Here is a 21,145-nt window from a genome sequence, read left to right on the forward strand (position 1 = left end):
CTCTGGCTGTCAGCCTGTGGATTACTGTAGAGCAAAGGTCCCTCAGTCCCTGGGCCACAGAGCAGTACTGATCCATGGCCTGTTAGGAACTAGGCCACACAGCAGGAGGTGAGTGGCAGGTGAGTGAGGGCAGCTTCATCTGTATTTATAGCTGCCCCCCATTGCTTGCATTCCCACCTGAGCACCATCTCCTGTCAGATCAGTGGTGGCATTAGATCTCATAGACAGGCAAACCCTATTGAGAACTGTGCATGTGAGGGATCTAGGTTGCACAGTCCTTATGAAAATCTAATGCCTGATGATCTCCCACCACCTTCGGAAGGGACTGTTTAGTTTCAGGAAAATAAGCTCAGGGTTCCTGCTGATTCTACATTATGGTGAGTTATATAATTATTTCATTACATACATTACAATGTAATAGTAATAAAGCATACAATAAATGTAATGCACTTGAATTATCATCCCAAAACCATCCCTCAACCTTGCCCTTTGTCCATGGAAGAATTGTCATCCATGAAACCAGTCCCTGGTGTCAAAAATGTTGAGGACAGCTGCTATAGAAGATGCACTATTCTGTCCCAGCCTTCCTGTTCAGCCAGGTTGGGAAAGTCTTGGCTCTCACGAAAGCACAGCTGTGGCAGCCTAAAGCCTTATGCTTTGGCCTACACTAGATATTATCATTCCTTTCATTTCTGCCAATCTATGTAAAAGAAACGACATATCCATATTTTGTTTGCAATTTCATATCTTTACCTTTAGTCATATTCATTTCTTCTGAGATTTGCCATTTATCTTTTGGGTTGTCTCTTTTTTAAAATTAATTTTAAGAAACTATTTAATCTGTTAATGTTTAAAGGCATAGAAGTCAGGAAAGTTAATCAATTTTGTTCAGTTCAATATCCTCACAACTAAGAACAGTGCCTGACATATAGTATACATATTTAATATGTACTGATGAATATAGAATATTAAACCTTTTTCTTATATTAAGAATGTTTTCTCTTAGCCTATCAATTTCTTTACAAGTCTCTAGCTATATAATGATTTTGTTGTAGATGTTGATGTTTTTATAAGGAAATAAATATCTATTTTCTTTATAAAAAAGAAAGAAAGTACAGCCAAGTCTCAGCACACCCAGTGCTAGCTCTGGTCAAAATAGAATTGTGCCAGGAGAAGCAGGTAGTAGACCTTCCCACTCTTTCATTCTCTTGAACCCTTCCCAGGGCTTTTGAAGCCTGCCACTCTGACTCTTTGTCTATCTTGGCAATGTCTTCTATCAGGGAAATTCAGCTCTCAATTATTTTCACCTCAACATAAATGAAACAGCAGGGCATGGTAAAAGCACATGAAAGGGAGGAGCAAGGGGTCAAAAAATAAAAAATTTAAATATGAAAAGCACATGAGCTTCAGCATCAAATGGACCCGAGTTCAAATCTGGCTCTTCCACACACTGTGAAGCATTGAAAAAATAACACAGTATCTCTTGAGCCTTGGATCCTCCATCAGCAAAATAAAGATAATACCCATCCTATTGCTATGCACTTTAATTAGGAGCAACGTGTGTAAAGGTGCCCAGTGAAACAATCACCCACAAGTGCTCCATAAGCGTTTACTCTCCTTCCTCAACTTTGTCCAGAGATTTCCTCTTCAAAATGCTTGTAAATGTCATCCATTTATCTCTGTTCTAGGAACCATAGTCATCAGTAACAGATGAGTTATCTTTGAGACAAGGTAGGATGCAGTTTGGCTTCAGGTCACCGCTGCTAGGACATTCTTTCACACATCCCCACTCATCACAAAACTCACACCACTGCCTCACGGATGCCATGTTTAATCACGCCTCTTACCTAAAAGAATTCCAGAGAGTGGCCTTAGAAAATCCAAATATCAAAGTCATGGAGTGTTTCACCTAGGGAAGGAATGCTGAAGAATTGCCTTACAGCATTGGTGCTGCTGGCCAGACCATCAGGTGGTCCGTTACTTAAGATAACCATTGCAACCCGACCCCCATGTCAATTCCCACACTTTGCCTAATCAAAAGATCCCTAACTGGCTTTTTTTTTTTTTTTGAGAATCTGCCAGAGGATCCTTGCACCTCCACTGTCTTCCTTGTGCTCAGACACAGGCGCTGAAATAAAAGCCTTGTCTGGGACATCTGCTTGGCTCCATGTTAATTTTCATTACGTGAGGAGCCAAAAAGCCTGTGACCTATGGCACCATCAGCCCTTCCAAAGGCCATCACACCACATAATGTCAGGGCTGGAAAACTGGCAGACATAGGCTCTGTCCTTGGTGACTTTCAGGCAAAATCCTACCCATAGTAACATTGTATTCCAAGTAGCTTTTTCAAATTTTTGAGTTTGAATAAGTTTACATAGGCTTCCTGATCTCTAAATCTCTAGTGCTCATTTTTCTAAGCTCCTTTACCTGATACTAGAATTAACTGAGGGATTGACACAGGTGCCTTTGAACATTCCCTGCCTCTCATTTCTTCCTCTCAGTTTCTGCTGTGATCTCTACAGCCTGGGTATCTCTGAGGCTTCTGGGCCTTGACACTTGTGGAAGACTGAGAATTGTCCTTCAATATCTGTTATGACCTGAATTATGCCCCTTCAAAATTCATATGTTAAAGCCCTAACCTCTGATTCCACAGAATATGACTATCTTTGAAGACAGTGTTTTAAAAGAGGCAATTTGGTTAAAATGAGGTAATGAGAGTAAACCCTAATCCAATATGACTGATGTCCTTCTCAGCAGAGAAAATTTGGACACAGACATGCAAAGAAAAAGAATGCCTTGTGAACATGAAGACAGCCAAGAAGAGAGGCCTCTCAAGAAACCAACCTGCTGACCCTGGATCTTGGACTTCCCAGCCTCCAGAACTGTGAGAAAATAAATTTCTATCGTTTCAGCCACCCAACCTCTAGTATTTTGTTATGGGAGCCCCAGCACACTAGTACAATATTCATTCTCTCCTTCACTTTAGAAATAGAGTTCTTTTAGTTATAGCTAAACATATGAAAGACTAAATTTCCCAGCCTTCCTTGCAGTGGGGTTGGGCCATAAAACTAAGTTGGAGCCAGCAGGATGTGAGGTGTGAGTGGAAGCTGCATGGCAGCTTCCAGGTCTTGCCTTTCAAGTAGAAGCTACTTGCACTCCGTGTGTCCCTTTTCCTCCCTCCTGCTGGCTGGGAGATGGCTACAGGCAGAGAAGCTTCCTTGGACATGGGACAGGGATGGAAACCACATGTTGAAAATGGCAGAGAGGTCTCCTCCAACCCTAGATTACATTCCTGTGTTCTCAAGGAGTTAAATAAGAGAAACATGTTAAATCTACTGTGGTTGGGGCCTCTTGTTTTTTTATGGCATCGTATTAGTCTACCATTGGGCTAATATGGACATTCCACCTCCAATGCCCAGATCCTCGAATTCCAGGTTCCCTAGGAATGCCTGGCTCTGGGAAGAACAGAGAGTCCCAGAGCTGAGCCCTAAGTGGAGACTCTCAGGGATTGGCTGGATGGAGGCTCGGTGGAAATTTATCTTCTAACAACTTAGTAGCTGTTTGATATAAAAACACACATAAATTGAAGGAAGAAATATTTTGGTTTGTTCCTAAATAACCACAATTACTTAGTAATGGGATGTGTGCATGTTGGGCCCTGCACAGCTTCTCAAACTTTGGAATCGGATTGGACTAACCACCCCAATTTCAATACTTTTTATTGCAGCAACCACTGAAAACCCAGTTTTACAAAGATATGATCTCATCAAATGGAATATAGTATGATTTAATATTGAAACTAAACCACATTGAGCTAGTCATTCACACAATACCCAACAGAGGTTTTCCTCAAAAATTTAAAATGTTCCACGGAGGTGCCTGTGAGTTTCTGCGGCACCCCGGGGGTTTGGTGGGGAGCTCAGTGCACAGTTTGGGAACCATCGGCCTAGTCATAATTATTTAGTTATCTGAAGTTTACCAGGGCTCAAATCTGTCAATGATTTCCACATTGGTAAAACCAGTGAAATTGTGGTGCCTACTTCTTATGGTTCTTGTGAAAATTAAGTGAGATGATCCATTTTTAAATGTCTAGCAGAGGATGTGGCCGAGAGAAAGCCTTGGCATTAGTTTTCTGTTGCCATAACAATCACCTTAAACCTAGAGGCAGTAAACAACATATATTTGTTGTTTCTAAGTTCCAAACATTGTTTCCAGCAGGAGGCACAGCTTAGCTGGGGCCTCCGCTCTAGGGGCTGACTGGGTGGCAATGCCGGTGTCAGCGGGGCTGCAGCGTCTAAGAGGCTCGAAACACAGTCTCTCATCGTGGACAGAATTCGTCTTCTTGCAAACGTAGCACCGAGGCCCAGTTTCACTGCTGGCTGTTGGCCAGGGACCACCCAGTTTCCTGTCATGCTGACCCCTCCACAGCAGTTTGTGTGGCAGACAGCAGCTTGCTCCTGCAGAGCCAGCAGCAGGGTTTCTCTCTAGTCTGAGAGGACAGTGTCAGAGTGAGATACAATCATAGGAGCGGCATTTGCCAGATGAAGTCATCTAATCAAGGGAGGGGCATCCATCAATTTTGCCATATTCCATTGAATAAAAGCCAGTCGCAGGTTCCACCCACACCATTATAGACAAGGTTATCAGACAGGGGCACGACTCAGGGTGGTCATCCTAGCTTATGTCTGCTGCAGCCTGGAAAAGTGGCATGTCCCCTTCAAGAGTTCTCTTCTCCATGCTAAATATACCCAGGTGTGTCAACTGTGGCCTCTGTGGCAATGTTAAAATTCCTGGCTCTACTTCTGTGCCGGCCTCAGAAGACATTTGCTCTGGGAAGAAATGGGGGCAACACTAGCTTTGTTGTTTAGGGAAGATGGGTCTCATGAGGAAGGGTAGACAACTCATGGGACGTGCTTTCTGTTTAGTTTACTCACTTTTACACGCACTTACTCCACACATTTTACCAAACAATTTCTATCATCCAGGCCCTCATCTGGCCCTGAATGGGGACCAAAGAGTAAGAAAGAACCTCACAGTCCCTGCATGGAGCTCCCTAACCACTCACACTGGGTACGGATGCCAGCATTTGAATCATTCCAGTGCAACACAGCCCATTTCCCAGCCTTGTACCTCCTTTGGGTCAGGGAACTGCAGCTCCTTGGGAAGAGCTGTGGTCATCCATTTAATGCAGATGTGGCCAGGAGCAACTCGCCCTGGGGAGAGGGAGAGGGAAGTGGCAGAAGCCGGTGACACAGAGGAAAGGGGTGTGTGTGGCCAGGCATCAGAGCCCTTGGGCTTCAGGCCTCTCTCCCGTTGTGTGTTCCCGGAGTTCTCTAAAGCTTAGTTTCTTCATCTACCCATTCTGGGTTGTCTGAACTAAACTTCCACCACTAAAAACCCATTTATATTACTCCCAACACACACACACTTTGATAGCGTGTCTTTCCAAATCATGTGTGAAAAAACAGTCAATTGATTTTCCCATGAAATCAGCAGTATTAAACTAGAATTGATATCTTTCAGTCAGACACTGAGAAGTGAATGTTTTGGCCTGGCACAGCCAGCCAGGCTGTATCCAGCTGAAGGGAAGATATCAAGAATTGAAGAAAGCTGATGGCAACCAGTACTATTGGTGTGGCCTTCTGGGCACACCTGATATTTCTTCAAAGTGGTATGTGAGCTACTGGGTATTCCTAGAGATGATTCAGGTGGTACATCAGTTTTATAGGTGTGCATTTATTTTAATATGTGGTAATAAAAAATTGCAACTAGCCCATCAAACCAAAGGGATCATTTTCATTTATAATAAACAAAATGAATTTTGTTCCGGGAGTAAATAAACACAAGTCCAGGTGATAGGCAGCTACAGGGGCACTGTCAGGGCCAAGTGCAAATGACCGGCATCTAGGGAACCCTGGCTGTTACCACCAAGGACACTTCACCCCCACATGCTGTGATGCTGTAAGATTCCACTTTCTTTCTCAGGAGAGCCACACACATACCCATCCCAGTGACTCTCAGCTTCTACAATAAACAGGGATCTTAGACATGCTTGGAGAATGGTGCTCAGAACAGCCTCTCTGGTTCTCCAGCCACTCGACTTCTATGGGCTGGATTGATCAGCTTCACACGAGCATGAGCTTCTCATCCTTATGAGTTGCCGTCAAGTGTCAGACTATAGACTAAAACATGACAGTGGTCAGGAAAGTTTGGTCTTGAGATTTAAAAACTAATGATACAGTTTTCACTAACAATAAAACACAAGGCTGTTTCACTCAAAACCCACTGATTGTTGCCGTGATGTGACCCCTGAGCCTCCTCTGGGTGATGCATTACCATGCCTGCTTTAAAGACCTTTTTTCAGAATTTTTCCTGGCAAGAATTTGACAGTGAAAGAGTACAAAATAAGCCTGGAGTCTTGATGCTGGAGATAAAAGAAACAAATGAGGTCTGTCTGGGGCACATCCACAGGCCCATTGCCAGCTCAGCGCACGCTCAGGCTCTGAGCAGAGAACCATGTTGTGCTCTCTTGATTGATTTGCACTCGCTCTATCCCTCTGAAGCATATTTTTAAAGGGAGGAAATTGGTAACTTTATATCTCTTATGGATGAGATATTTTCTATCTATAATAGTTTGGAAACACTTTTTAACAACCCAGATGATGACGTAAAAAAATAAATCTTTCTTTTGGCTTTAGAGTTCCCCAAGAGACTGGAAATGAATAAGGCCTCACAGCAAGTCCAGGAGAACAACGCCACAATTTCACATGTCCAGAGGGATTGTGCTACCTCATTATCATATGCACCTCTCCGGGAGGCAGGGAGGGTGGGCAGAGGGGATGCTCAAGGCTGGTCATCTGGAACTCAGCCTCAGCCTGGGGAATAAGAAGAGGGAGATTCGCATTGCACAAAGGCAAAGGCATTGATAATGGCTTGTTGACAATTGACATCTGCTTATTTATTCCAAAGCAAAATGTGCCAAAGTTTGAGAAAAATAGAACTGGTAACAGGAAAGCCATCTGGCTTAGTTCTCTGAAAGATGTGGAATACTTTTTACCCTTCCAGTGCTTAATGTCATTCTGGAAACTTCTTCCACCATCTTTTCTCCTCTAACCTCCATGCTTCTAGGATTTGCTTTCAGCTTCCTAAATTCTAAGCTCCCTGAAGCAGCTCCGGCTTTCAGTGTCTGTTGGTCTAATGTGATCGGCCCTTGGGCTCACAGCTCCTGTTTTGCCACATCCCTCTGGGCACCTGGACGCCCAGGAGAGGAGGAGAGCAGTACAGCTCACAGTGGGAATGAATATTCTGTAAGTCCTGGGAGACAGAGAACCAAGGAGTTGGAGGGGGAAGTGGCTGATGCGCTTTTTCTTGGGAACCTTTCCTTTCATTTACATCACTGTTGGAATTTTTTGGAACATATTTGCCTTATGAAGGTAATTTACAGCTTTTTAATGCTAGTCATAATAACAGTTACTGGAATATTTTATACCAGTGCAGCTTGAGTTAAATTTCAAGGACCTATCCTATCCATTAGTTTCATTTGTCCAAAGCAATTCCAGCACGGACACTTTCAAGGACCTCCCTTGTTTGGGAATCTACAAGGAGGTGGTATGAACTGATGGAGTCCGCAAGAATTAGCCTACCTTCATGGCCACAAGTGAAGCCATGTCTTCAGACGGGTGGCCCACAGATGACAAAGGGATGTTGGGAAGGTTATTGGGAGGGGGCCTTAAAGGTTTACGGGAAAATGCTGACAGTGAAAGGGGACAGTCTTCATAGTCAAGCTGGGACAACAGGACTATCCCAGAAGTATGGTCACCGGTTCAAAGTCACAGGAACCCTGCTCGACTTTGCTTCCCTGCCTGTCTCAAAGTCTTTTTTCTGCAACAGATTTATTTTGTGATGTTGGGATTATACAAATTGAGATTTATTTAGGTGCATGCAATGCACTTGGGATAAGAGGTGCAGCCTTCCAGAAAATTCATCTAAAAAGGCAGCTGGGGAAAAGAAATATATTGCTCATTGAAATTGAGCTATATGAAAAGGTATTGGCAATGTAATTCAAAGCCAGAAATGTAATGCTGTTGAAATACAGAAATAGTTCACTATAAACTGCTTCACTTTCAATATCTAGTCAGCCCAAGGGCAGCCATCTTGGGCTACTTTATTCGTTATTGATTATAAGGCAAGGGGCTGCTCAGAGGACTTGGCACACCTTGCTGGTTGAAGGTAGGGGCAGAGGGAGCAAAGCGGGTGAAGAGGTTGGCTAGCACAGGAGAAAGATAGTTTGCTGTTTGGGGTAGGGGTGCTGTGAGCAAGTGACACAGTGTCCCAAGCATCAGTGTCTTACCTGCATGTGGCAGGGGTCACAGATGGTCACACTGAATCTCCTGTAGGATTTGGGCATCAGCTCTAGTTCAAACTGGGCCCCTAAAAGACTCAGGCAAATGTAGGGATAATTAGAGGACTGGTGAGGCAGGACTGGTGGGGCAACCCTAGTGGGGCTCTAGTCAGATGATTAAAGAGTCATGAGTTGGTGCCGGAGGATGGAGCGATTTCAGGTTCCACAAGTCTGTCATTCAAATGGTCTCTAATCAGTAGAGCCCACCCAGAGGGGCCAACTTAGATGCCCATTTCTTTTTATGAATACCAACCCCATGGCAGTGTGGAAGATGGATTTAAAGGGTAAGGGAGCCAGAGTAAGGGACACCAATGTTACCTCTTCCTATCTCCTTTGCTGGGCTCCAGGTAGGCTCTGGGCATAGCTGTGACTTCTATTTTTTCATTAAACCAATAACTAAAACCATTTGATATGAGTCAAGAATTTTCTAGGTGCAGGGGATAGAAAAAATTGAGACAAAATTCGCATCATCAAGGAACTTTCAGTGTTGAGACTGGCAAAGATGAATCAACTATGATTACCAAGTATGAGAAATACCAGAGAAGGGCAAAGAACTTTGGGACTTGGCTGAGGGGCAATAGATCAGAAGGTTTCAAAAAGACTTAATGTGTGCTCCTGACCTGAGATTTGAAGTGTGGGTGGGAGGTAGTAAAGGAAGAATGAAGAGCAGCCCCAGTATAAAGAATACCATGTCCAGTAGCAGAGAAGCCTGGCACACAGGGTAGCTGGAAGGGGTTCCATAGATCTGGTGAGGGCCTTTGTGATGGGGAGGCAATGAGACTAGAGGGAAGATGCTGGAGAGATCACACACAAAGGGCTTTGCATGCTAATATGAAATGTGTGGATGGATAGAAAGTCCATCTGTATTAGTATCAGTCTGAGTTCTCTAGAGAAATGGAACAAATGGGGGTAGGGGAAGCAGCGGGGAGAGGAAAGGGGAGAGCGGGAGAGGGAGAGAGGGTGAAAGATCATCAATCTATTTATCTAGAGAGATTTACTATAAAGTATTGGTTCATATGATTATGGAGGCTGAGAAGTCCAAGATCAACAGTTGGCAAGCTGGAGACCCAGGAGAGCCACTGGTATAGTTTCAGTCTATGTCCAAAGGCCTGAGAACCAGGAGAGCTAATGGTATAAGTTCTAGTTCGAGTCCAAGTCTAAGGCAGTAAAAGATTGATATTGCAGCTCAAAGATAGGCAGAAATAATTCTCTCTTACTCAGGCCTTCCAGTCAGGCCTTTAACAGCTTGGATGAGGCCCACCCACATTGGGAAGGACAATCTGCTTTACTCATTCTACCGATTCAAATGTTACTCTCTTCCAGAAACACCTTCACAGATTCATCCAGAAGTAATGTGTAACTAAATATCTGGGCAACCTGTAACCCACTCAAGCTGACACATACAATTAATCATCACACCAACAAACTTTGAAGAATCTGAAGCAGTGCTGGACGGGACCACATTTTTGGGGGGGAAGAAACAGAGCATTTAGCACCCAACTCTTAAAGTATGACTGTGCAGATAGAGAGGAAGACAGGACTTCAAGGCACATCTGAAGGGTAAATCTTCAGGATTAAGTATGGAAAAAAGTAAAATGAGGGCATGGAAGATGATGCTGATGTCTCTTGTCTCAAGACTGGCAGGGCTGTGGGCATCACTAAGATGGGTATGAGGGCAAGCGAGGAACAGGTGCGGCAAAAAGCAATGAGTCCAATCTGGGGCATCCAAATGGGAATGATCAGGAGGCAGTTGGGTATATGGGTCTGCAGTTGGGAATGGAAATGTAAATTTGGGATTTATCTGCTTCCTGAGGGTAAGGGTAGCTGTGGATTTGGATAAGTTTGGATGAGAGTCCCCAGAGAGCAAGGGTGTGGTGTGAGAAGAGCAGGAGGCAGAGGGTGAAATACTAAGACTCATGGATGCTTAAGGTGAGGAAGAAAAGAGAACCCACGAAAGAAAATGAAAAGGAGGTAAAGTGAGAGACGTGCCACAACATCCAGGGGACAAATCAAGAAGCATGTTTGTCAAATGTCACTAAGAAGTAGGATTACCACATAAAACGTTGATTGTATTAGGCAATATAGACGTTAAGTTTTTGTGGTCGACCCAGGTAAAGGAGACTTATAAGACTGCAGGGAGCTGGAGAATGAATGGGAGGTAGGAAATGACATTAAGAGGAGACGTATCTTTCAAGAAGCTTGCTAGTAAGAAGACAGGAAGTATGGTAGCTGGAGGGAGGAAATGTTTGTTTTTAATTGGGAGAGACTTGATGATGTTTAGCCTGATGGTGGGAGAAAGCCAGACAGCAGTGACTATCAATGGAGCAAGTCCCTGAAGAGTTGAGAAATGATGGAACCAAAGGCCCAGAGAAGGGACTAGCCTTGTAAAGGAGGAGGGACCGGAACTCTCCTGAGACTGAAGGGCAGGTGCAAAGAGTATATGCCAAGTCCAGAACTATGAGAGTCTAAGATTCTGTCCTATATGCAAGTTAACAAGACAGCTTGCCACATTTCATAAATATTGGCAGAAAACACAGGCTTCTGGGTTTAAGGCAAAAAACAGATGATTACTCTCAGCAACAGTAGTAGGCAGAGTAACATCTGGCACCAGTTCCCCAAATCCCAATTCTTACAGGGCAACATGATCAGGCTAAGTGTTGCCAGCACATGTGGCGGGTTGCATTGTGGGGAAGGAGCCTGAGACTAGGAAGCTCTGATCTCCTATAAGGGTTTCTGGAAAACCTGCCCATCTTCCTTTCCAGAAAGAGATATCTATGTTACCCGGAAATATAAGCAAATCTGCCCTGAGGAAGCAAGGGAGATGTCTCTATTTTTACTAATTTGTAATGTAAGAGACACTTCTATCTTTCCAAGGCTCTTGCTTATCCTAACATTCTTGGGAAGACAGTCTAAATCTAATTGGCTGTTGGTGCTTAGACATCTAATGACCTGAGGGATTCGTGGAGAATCATTCCTCATATGTATGCCAACACTGATGAACTTGTGGCTGGCTGAGAAAATAGCTAAGAACGTTGTTATCCGATGGTCTCCATTTTTCTTTTCAGTAAAATAGCAGGTAAGGTTATCTGAAAAGAAAGGGTGCTGCCGTTGGAGAGGAGGCTTTTAAAAAAGCAATTGAGAATAGAAAAATAACCGAGGAAAATGTGAGGGGTCATTGGCTGAAACCCATGGAAAGCTTGTCTAGCACCAAGGGCTAGTCAAGGTTGGTGACTATGACCCACATAAAAAGTGATGCCCTGCTGGGCATGGTGGTCTGCCTGTAATCCTAGCTACTTGGGGGACTGAGGTGGGAGGATTGCTTGAGTTTGAGGATGGTGTGAGCTAGGACTGTGCTACTGCACTCCAGCCTGGGCAACAGAGCAAGACCTTGTCTGTCTCTCTGTATAAACGTAAAAAAGGCTTCCTAACCAGTGCTCAGTAGTGGGAAGCAGCAGAGACATCAGGCTGAAGGTGAATAGAGGGGCTGGGGGTACTGGAGGGCAGTCACAAGGGAAACTATGAGGGTTGAGGGCAAGACAGTTTAGAACAAAAGCCAGGGGCACTGAAGTAATAGACCATGAGATCCAGGCAGTGCTTCCTAACCTTTTGTACCTAGCGGCACACCAGGTAAATGGACTGCTTGCAGCTGGAAGCAACTGACCTAGGGGCTCCAGCTGCCCCAGGAGACTGAAGGAATTTGTATTGCTATAAATCTGTAGCTCTTTCAGAATATCTTCGAAGGAAAGCTTAGAGCTAGGACAAGATGACATTTGCTAAAATTTTGTTAAGAATTTTTGTGTCTCTGATGAGGGATATCAGTCTTTTGTTTTCTTTTTCTTGTAATGTTTTGGTCTCAGCCTTAAAAGTCAGGATGTTGTCCCTAATTTCATGAGCTGGGAAGTGTTCCATTCTCTTTTATATTCTAGAGCTTGTATAGAATTGGTATGACTTCTTTAATGTTTGGTAAATTTCATCAGTGAATCTATGCTGACCTATAGTTTTTGTTTGTGGGCAAGCTTTTAACTACAGGTTCAACTTAATAGATACAGGTCTATAGATTCAAAACAATTTCAATAAAAGTCCCAACAGGATGTTCTGGTAGAGATTCACAAGTTGAGAGTAAAATTGATATGCAATTGCAAAGGACCTACAACAGCCAAAATAATTTTGAAAAAGAACAAAGTTGGAGCATTCTTACCATGAGGTCTCAAGACCTGCCCTAAAGCTATAGCAATCAAGACCACGTGGCATGAGTGTGAAGGCAAAGATATAAATCAATGGAATAGAAGAGAGTCCAGAAATAGGTCCACATATATATGCTCAATTGATTTTTTAAATGAAGCTGCTGTGGCAACTCATTGGAAAAAGAATAGCCTATTCAATAAATGATGTTGGCAACAACTGGACATCCATTTGCAAAAACCAACTACCCCCCCTCACCAAACTTAACTCTTTTCTCACAACATTTACAAAAATCAACTTGAAATGGATGATAGATCTAACTGTAAAAATTAAAACTATAACAATTCTAGAAAAAAACAGACCAGAAGAAATATTTGTGGAATGTATATCTGATAAAGGACTTAATCCAAGATACATAAAATAACACTTATAATTCAATAACAAGACAAACAGTGTACATTAAAAAATGGGCAAAAGGCAAAATATTTGAAGAGACACTTTCCCAATAAAGGGATACATAAAAAGCAGCTCAGTATCATCAGTCTGTAGGGAAATGAGGTCTACAACACACCTACGGCAGTGGATCACAAAAAACAAAAGCTGGACAATACGAAGTGCCAGCAAGAATGTTCAACAACTGGAACTCACAAACATTGCTTGTGAGAATGAAAAAATAGTACAGCACATTGGAAGACATTGTCATATCGTTAAACTTACACTTACCATAATACCCAGCAATTTTGCTTCTAGGTATTTACCCAGGAGAAGTGAAAACACCTGTTGTCACAAGTCTTGTACTCAAGTCATGTACTTGTATGTGTAATAGCTTAAAAACTGGAAACAGCTGAAATGTCCATCCAAAGATGAATAAATTGTGACCTATTCTTACAATGGAATTCCACTTGGCCCTAAAAAATAATTAACTATTCTCACATATAAAGCATGGATAAGCATCAACAGCATCATACAAAGCAAACGCAGCAAAACACAGAAGGCTACCCACTATGAGTCCACTTATATGGCATCCAGAAAAAGGCAAAACTATAGGATTTGAAAGGGGAGGAAAGGATGCACTAAAGAAGCGGGGGAAACTTTGAAATAATGCTCTGTCACCCAGGCTGGAGTGCAGTGGCGCAATCTTGGCTCACTGCAACCTCCGCCTCCCAGGTTTAAGTGATTCTCCTGCCTCAGCCTCCTAAGTAGCTGGGGCTGCAGGTGCCTTCCACCATGCCTGGCTAATTTTTGTTATTTTTAGTAGAGATGGGGTTTCACCATGTTAACCAGGCCTCGTGGTGGTTATATAACTGTATGCATTTGTCAAAATTCAAACTGTATACCTAACAAGAAAGAATTTGACTACATGTAAATAATACCTCAACATACCTAAGAACACTGCTGAAGCAATTAAGGAAATACCTAAATAAACAGAGATACGACGCTCATGGACTGGAAAACTCAATATGGCTAAGACGCCAATGTTCCCCAACAAATGTTGGTTGTATTCCAAGTGTGGAAGGTTGGTTGTATTCCAAGTGAGGAAAGAAGCTATGAGAAGCCTTTAAGTGTGGATATATCTCTTTTATATATTTCATGGCTGCTGTGTGGAGAACATATACTTCAGTGGTAGAGGAGCACAGAGCTCATTCAGAAAGCTTCTTCAGGTGGGGCCTGATGGTGGCTCAGGTCAAGAGGGTAGCAGTCGACATGTAGAGGAGGCCAAAACTGGGATATGTTTTGACGATGTAGCTGACAGGACTGATTGACTGGTCTCTAATAATTTCAGAGGCTGCCGCTCATCCCTTTCTACATATCCAGAGCTCCTTGAGGTCATGGACTCTCTTCTCCTCCCCAACAGTTGCTCACTCAGTAGCAAGCAGAGTGTGCCAGGGGTTCTGTAGGCACAAAGAGACCCAAAGCTCCTCTGCTGATGGATTTTTGACTTTTAAAATAATGGCTATCATCTCAACCTTCATTCAAAAAGTCAAATCTGTTCAGAAGTCTGGTGCTCCCATTGACAGAATCATACATGTGCACCTATAACTTTCTCCCAAAAAATCTTTGAGAGTTCCAATAGAGGACAGAGCCATTGTTCCGATCCCAACCACACCTTCTCCTTGCAAGCCCTGCTCTTGTCTCCTTGGTGGGTGACAGGAGCTCACACCTCCTGTTCCTGCAGCAGGGCCAATGTGGTGTGGAAATACTGTTCACACCCTGGGAACTTTGTGTGTTCAGGAGCTGGCTCAAAAATGCCTGGGGTGGGGAGGGGCACAGAGGTCCTGGAGGGGAGCAACAGGGAGGGCAGGGGTCAGGGAAGGCTGACAACCACTGAAGGCTCAGCTGCCGGGCATAGCTTTCCTCTCAAAATTGAATTCCCCTAGGCCATGGTGCCCTAAAGTCTACCTGTCAGGTACGATGGAGTACTCCCATTCCTAGCCTGTCCACTTGCCACCTCTGGCCTGGGTCAGACAGGGCACAGCAAGTGTCCTTGCTCTGAGATCTGAGTTCTCCCAGGAGCCTGGTTGCTGTGAGAGCAGGTGGTGGGTGCAGGTGAGCCCCAGCCCCAGGGGGCAGCACTAGAAATGCCCAGGCTTGGGAGACTTTAGTCTTAATGCAGCCTCAACTCACTGGATGACCTTGGTGTGTCCCACCACCTGTTTCCAGGGGACAAGGAGTAGGAGGAGCAAGGACCAATCTACTGTGGGTTCTCACCCTTCATGAAAACGTAGCTGATGCCTTCTGGAGACCTACAGCATCGCCTTCATGGCACTGGCTGACAGAGTTTGGATATCTGTCCTCCACCCAAATCTCATATGGAATTGTAATTCCCAACTTGTTCTGATTTTACAGGCTTATAGGTGTAAGGAACTCATCTCCAGATGTGGCTTGGGATTGAGGTAATGCTGGAACGAGTTACGACTTTTGGGGTTATTGGGAAGGCATGATTGCATTTTGCAATGTGAGAAGGATATGAGATCTGGGAAGTCCAGGGGCAGAATGATACAGGTTAGATATTTGTCCCCACCCAAATCTCATGTTGAGTTGTAATCCTCAATGCTGGAGGTGGGGCCTGGTGGGAGGTGTTTGGGTCATGGGGGCGGATCCCTCATGGTTTGGTGCTGTCTTCACAATAGGGAAGATCTGGTCTTTAAAAAGTGTGTGGCATCTCTCAAAAAAAAACAAAAATGAGATAATGGGCATTCACAGCAACCTGGATGGAAATGGAGACCATTTTTCCAAGTGAAGTAATTCAGGAATGGAACACCAAACATTGTATGTCCACACTCATATGTGGGAGCTAAGCTATGAGGATGCAAAGGCATAAGAATGTTACACTGGACTTTGGGGAGTTGGGGGAATGGGGTGGGGGGGTGGTGAGGGATAAGACTACACATTGGGGCCAGGCGTGGTGGCTCACGCCTGTAATCTCAGCACTTTGGGAGGTTGAGGCGGGCAGATCACGAGGTCAGGAGATCGAGACCATCCTGGCTAACATGGTGAAACCCCGTCTCTACTAAAAATACAAAAAATTAGCCAGGCGAGGTGGCGGGCGCCTGTAGTCCCAGCTACTCGGGAAGCTGAGGCAGGAGAATGGCATGAACCCTGGGGGACGGAGCCTGCAGTGAGCCGAGATCGCGCCACTGCACTCCAGCCTGGGAGACAGCGAGACTCTGTCTCAAAAAAAAAAAAAAAAAGACTACACATTGGGTACAGTGTACACTGCTTGGGTGATGGGTGCACCAAAATCTCAGAAATCACCACTAAAGAGCTTATTTCATGTAAGCAAACACTACATGTTGCCCAAAAAACTATTGAAATAAACATTTGTTTAAAAAGCATGTGGCACCTCTCTCCCCCAACTCTCTCTTGCTCCTGCTTTCACCATGATCACCATGACCATGCCTGCTCCCATTTTGTCTTCCGCCATGAGTAAAAGCTCCCTGAGGCTTCCACAGAAGCCAAGCAGGGTCAGTGCCATGCTTGTACTTTCTGCATAACCATGAACCAATCAAACCTCTTTTATTTATAAATTACCCAGTCTCAGGTATTTCTTTATAGCAATGCGAAAACAGCCTAACATACTGGCCATGGCCTGGAATGATCTTATTCCTTTGTACGCTTGTTTATAGTCTGTCTCCACAGTTAGAATGCAAAACCCACCTCATCTGCCGTGTTCACCATTGTCCTCTAAAATAGCGTGGTAGACAGAATTCTAAGGTGGTCCTCCCAGATACCCAGCACCCAATGCACACATACCACCTCCCAGTTATTCAAGCAAACACCCATCTAGGTGCTGCTGTGAAGGAATTTTGCAGATTTAATTAAGGTCCCAAACTAATTGACCCTAAAACAGGGGCCTGACCTAATCGCAGGAGCCCTTTAGTACAGAGAGCTTTCTCCAGCTGGTTGCAGATGAGGAAGAAGAGGGTCAAAGCTTGAAAATGAAGGCAGCCACAGGGCAAGGCATGGGAGCAGCTTCTAGGCTCTGAGAGTGATTTCTGGATGGTGGCCAGCAAAGAAATGGGGACCTCAGTCCTACAACCACAAGGATCTGAATTGTGCCAATGAGTGTGGAAGCATATTCTTTCCCAGAGCCTGCAGACAAAAGACTCATCCCAGTTGCTCAACACCTTGATTTAAGCCTTGTGACACCCTGAGCAGAGAACCCAGCCCACACTGTGTTAGACATCAGACCAACAGAACTGTGAACTGGCAAAACAGGGTTGTTTTCAGCTGTTAAAGTGTGGTCAACCTTATGTGGCAATAGAAAACTATTACAACTGGTCATTCCAGTATCCAGCATTTACAAGGGGCTCATTAAATATTGCTTGAATTACAGGAATTATCAAATGACTTGGAATGTTTGTGTCTTATTTGATATTGTCTGTAAATAGGAACAGTAACGCTTTCTGAATGACAATGTTACAATTGAATGAGATAATACATTGTAGCATGTATAAAACTTAGTCCACAGACAATTTTTATTTCAAGTCCTCATTTTGCCAGTTTGCAGAAACTTAATCTCAGCCAATTTTGAGGGGGTAGGAGTGGTTATGGAGAAGCACCTTTGTGTTGGGGTAGACAGAGGAGCACTTGGCCCTCCCCTGCCACATTGGTGCCTGCTGGGCCATACATTACCTGGCTGTGCCTGCTGGCCATGCCACACTGGAATGTTACCATGTTCCTTTTGTTCCTGTCTGAAAGGCACCTGCAGGCCTAGAGGTGTGGGTACTACATGTCCTTCACAGCCTACTCCCCCTGTGTGCCCCTAGCTCATCCTCTGATATGGTTTGGCTGTGTCTCCACCCCAAATCTTATCTTGAATTATAGTTCCTATAATCCCTACATGTGGTGGGAAGGAGCTGGTGGGAGGTAATGTAATCATGGGAGCAGTTACCCTCATGCTATTCTCATGATAGTGAGTTCTCAGGAGATCTGATGGTTTTATAAGCGGCTTTTCCTCCTTTTGCTTGGCACTTCTCCTTGCTGCTGCCATGTGAAGACAGACTGTTTGCTTCCACTTCCACCATGATGTAAGTTTCCTGAGGCCTCCCAAGTCATTCTGAACTGTGAGTCAATTAAACTTCTTTCCTTTATAAATTACCCAATCTCAGGTATGTCTTAATAGTGTGAGAACAGACTAATACACGTGGGCCATACAAGTCTGTTACTGCTGCCCCGAGGGCAAGAGGTTTTCGTTCTCAAATGCCTCTAGTTTATGTACGTATCTGTTCTGGTGGATCTTGGAGAGGATGGGGTTATAGTTGTGGGGGTCCCCCCAGCACCCACAAACCCCTTTTCTTCTTGCTTCCTTTCACCACTCAGGCTCAAAGTTGGGAAGCTCTGCCCTTGTTCTTCACACTTTTTCCCGATTGCCTTCAGGGACTGGATTTTTGAAACAGAAGTTTGTTTTTGGTGTGTCAACTCTCCTCTGGGGCAGACTTCTGAGTGGAGACTGAGGAGAAACATCAGCAATGTCTTGAAGATATTTATCCCACTACAATTGCCAACCTGCAGGGCACAACACTAGCATCCAGCTGGTGCTGGTGACCTGAGGCTCCTGCTTCTCCCCAGTCCCCTTCCCATCTGAATTTCTTTCTAGATCTAACATTGTTTCTCTCCATCAGTTTGTCTTTCCCTCCTAGGTTCCTCTTCCGGCAGGCTTCCCCTCCCTCCTTCCCCCTTCCCGTCCTGCCTGGTGGCTCCCACATGAACTCTGCACAGGATTCACACAAGAATACAGGTCAGCTGGGAAATTCTTCTCTCCACTGGGCCCCAGTGCCATTGCCATCATTTTTGACTTAACCATCCATCTTGTATAATTACTGCTGAACCCTGGGCTCAAGTTCTCTTGTGGGTCCCTGAATAAATCTGAACAAAGCCCCAAGGAAGAATACTAATCTCAAGATGAGTCGAACCCAATTGCCTTTGCAGAGGGCATCAGCCTGTTAATGACATTTGGCTTCTCTCAGAATGAATGATCCCAGTTACAATCCAATTGTTCAGCTGAGAACAAAACTGTTCTCGGTCCTTGCAGTTTTGTTCTGTGGGAAGTCATGGGCTGCCCTGGCTGGGTACCACTTCTTCAAGACTTCATTTGTGACTCCAATCTTTCCTCTTCAAAATTCTGAAATACTGAGACCTGAGTTTTATACATAGCACGGGTTAAATTTGAAAGACTAAATTAATTTCTTTGAAGATTCTTCTTCAAGGATTGCTCTATACTCAGCAAATCTTCCAACTTGGTCTTTAAGCCTAGTATGGGTTTCCTAGCTAATGAAGTGGCCAGGCACCCAAGCAGCAGCATTTCAAGCAGCAGGAGTGGGAGGGTAGCACAAGTAATGGGTCTGAACATTTATCTCCACAGAAGAAAGCCCATGTCACCACCATGAGACACTGAAGTGGGTTAGAAACAAGTATACACAGAGCTTTATTGTTTATAAGGGGGGTCCCTATATGCTGTTTTATGTGTTTACTCTGGCATTTGTACAGTTTCTACAAAGCTCTAGAAAGAATTATGAGCCAGGGCCAGGGCCTGAGCTCTTAGCTCTGCCACTGTTAAGTTCCTAATGGGAGTTGAGAGCTTGGGTCTTGATCCCAAGATAATGACGAACCTGTCCTTCTCCTGTCAGGCTGCACCTGGGGGAAGGTGGTACTTGCTGGGGTCATGCCCCTCTGTACAGCCTTGAAATCTTTTGATGTTCCTTTCAGGCCCCCTTATGTTCTCCAGAGATGACCAGTCATCTGGCCAAAGCATGAGGGCGAGGAGCCTGGCCAGAGTGACCCCTGACCCGCCTGCCCTCAGGAAACCATTGACGATGTCCCATCTCCCTCCGCACAGTTCACCCTGGCCACATGCTATGAGTCAGCAATGGAAGAAACAGGATAAAGAAGCCAGGATTCTTTCTAACAGCTGTAGGATGGTCTCACCCAGCAGCAGGTCTGACCCTCCTGCTTCGGCTCCTGACAGCCAAGGGACACATTCCAGGAACACATTTGGGTGGAGATAAATGTGTTCGAAGGTTCCTGAGGCTATGGAGGGAGCTGGCCAAGCTCACCAGAGTGCACTCATCACAATCCTCTTCTGCCTGCCCTCACTCCCAGCAGAATCTCCTCAGCGGCCACCTTTCCATGGCAGCTTTCAGGAATGGTGGCTGGAGCTGTGGGCCCCCAACCAAGGGTGTAAGTGAATCCTGGCCCAGACAGATTTGGAAACTCCAACTGTACCCCTACCATACCATGATTGAGTAGCTCCATTGTCTGAGGCCTTGCACAGATGCTGGTATTGGCATTCCAGCACCCCAAAATGATTTGTTCAGGAGGCACCCTGAGTCAGCTGGTGTCAGCCAGAAACTGAAGTCCTCTTCGGTCTGCTTGGCCCAGAGGGGAGAAACAACTCAGCTCAACCTGGCCATTTTCTTTCTTATTCAAACCTTTCTCCCTCCTCTCAGATGCCTCTACTGGTATAGAAACCCAAGTGTTACTACAGCTTTTTGGTTTATTGGCTTTGAGTTTGATGCTTCTGCCTTCCAATTAGACATTAACGATTTGATTTTTCCTTGCTGGTTATATTGTTCTAAGGTGCTTTACTTACCCCTAGAACGGTGTATTCCTATCTAGTTTTCTGTGTAAAACTTCTCCAACAGCATGAGGCTTCACGCTTATGCTACCCTCAAATGTTCCTGCCCATTCCCATTGTTTTGGGGGTGGATGGCTGCTGTTGAAGAATCTTTTGGAATTGTTGAGCTGCCTTAATGTTACCACTGCCTTCTTACCCAAAGCGATCTCAAAACATTCATGGGAGATTGTTGATTCTCCTCCTTTTGGTTCTCTGAGAAATGGCAATGTGACCATCTCAGCTGAGAAAGGCATCAGGTATTTGTGTGGCTGCAAACCCCTGCCTCGCCCAAGCAGACAGCGATTCCAGGAAAGGGAGACTCACTTGCGTTACTTCTCAGGGGTGTGAAAGCTATGGGAACAGCCTGCCATGAGAAGGGGCCTGCAGCAGAGCTGGAAACAGGCGTTAGATCCAAAGGGGGAATCAAGTTGCTCTGCCAGGACCCT

This window comes from Symphalangus syndactylus, chromosome 11, assembly GCF_028878055.3.
Source record: "Symphalangus syndactylus isolate Jambi chromosome 11, NHGRI_mSymSyn1-v2.1_pri, whole genome shotgun sequence".
Taxonomy (NCBI): Eukaryota; Metazoa; Chordata; class Mammalia; order Primates; family Hylobatidae; genus Symphalangus; species Symphalangus syndactylus.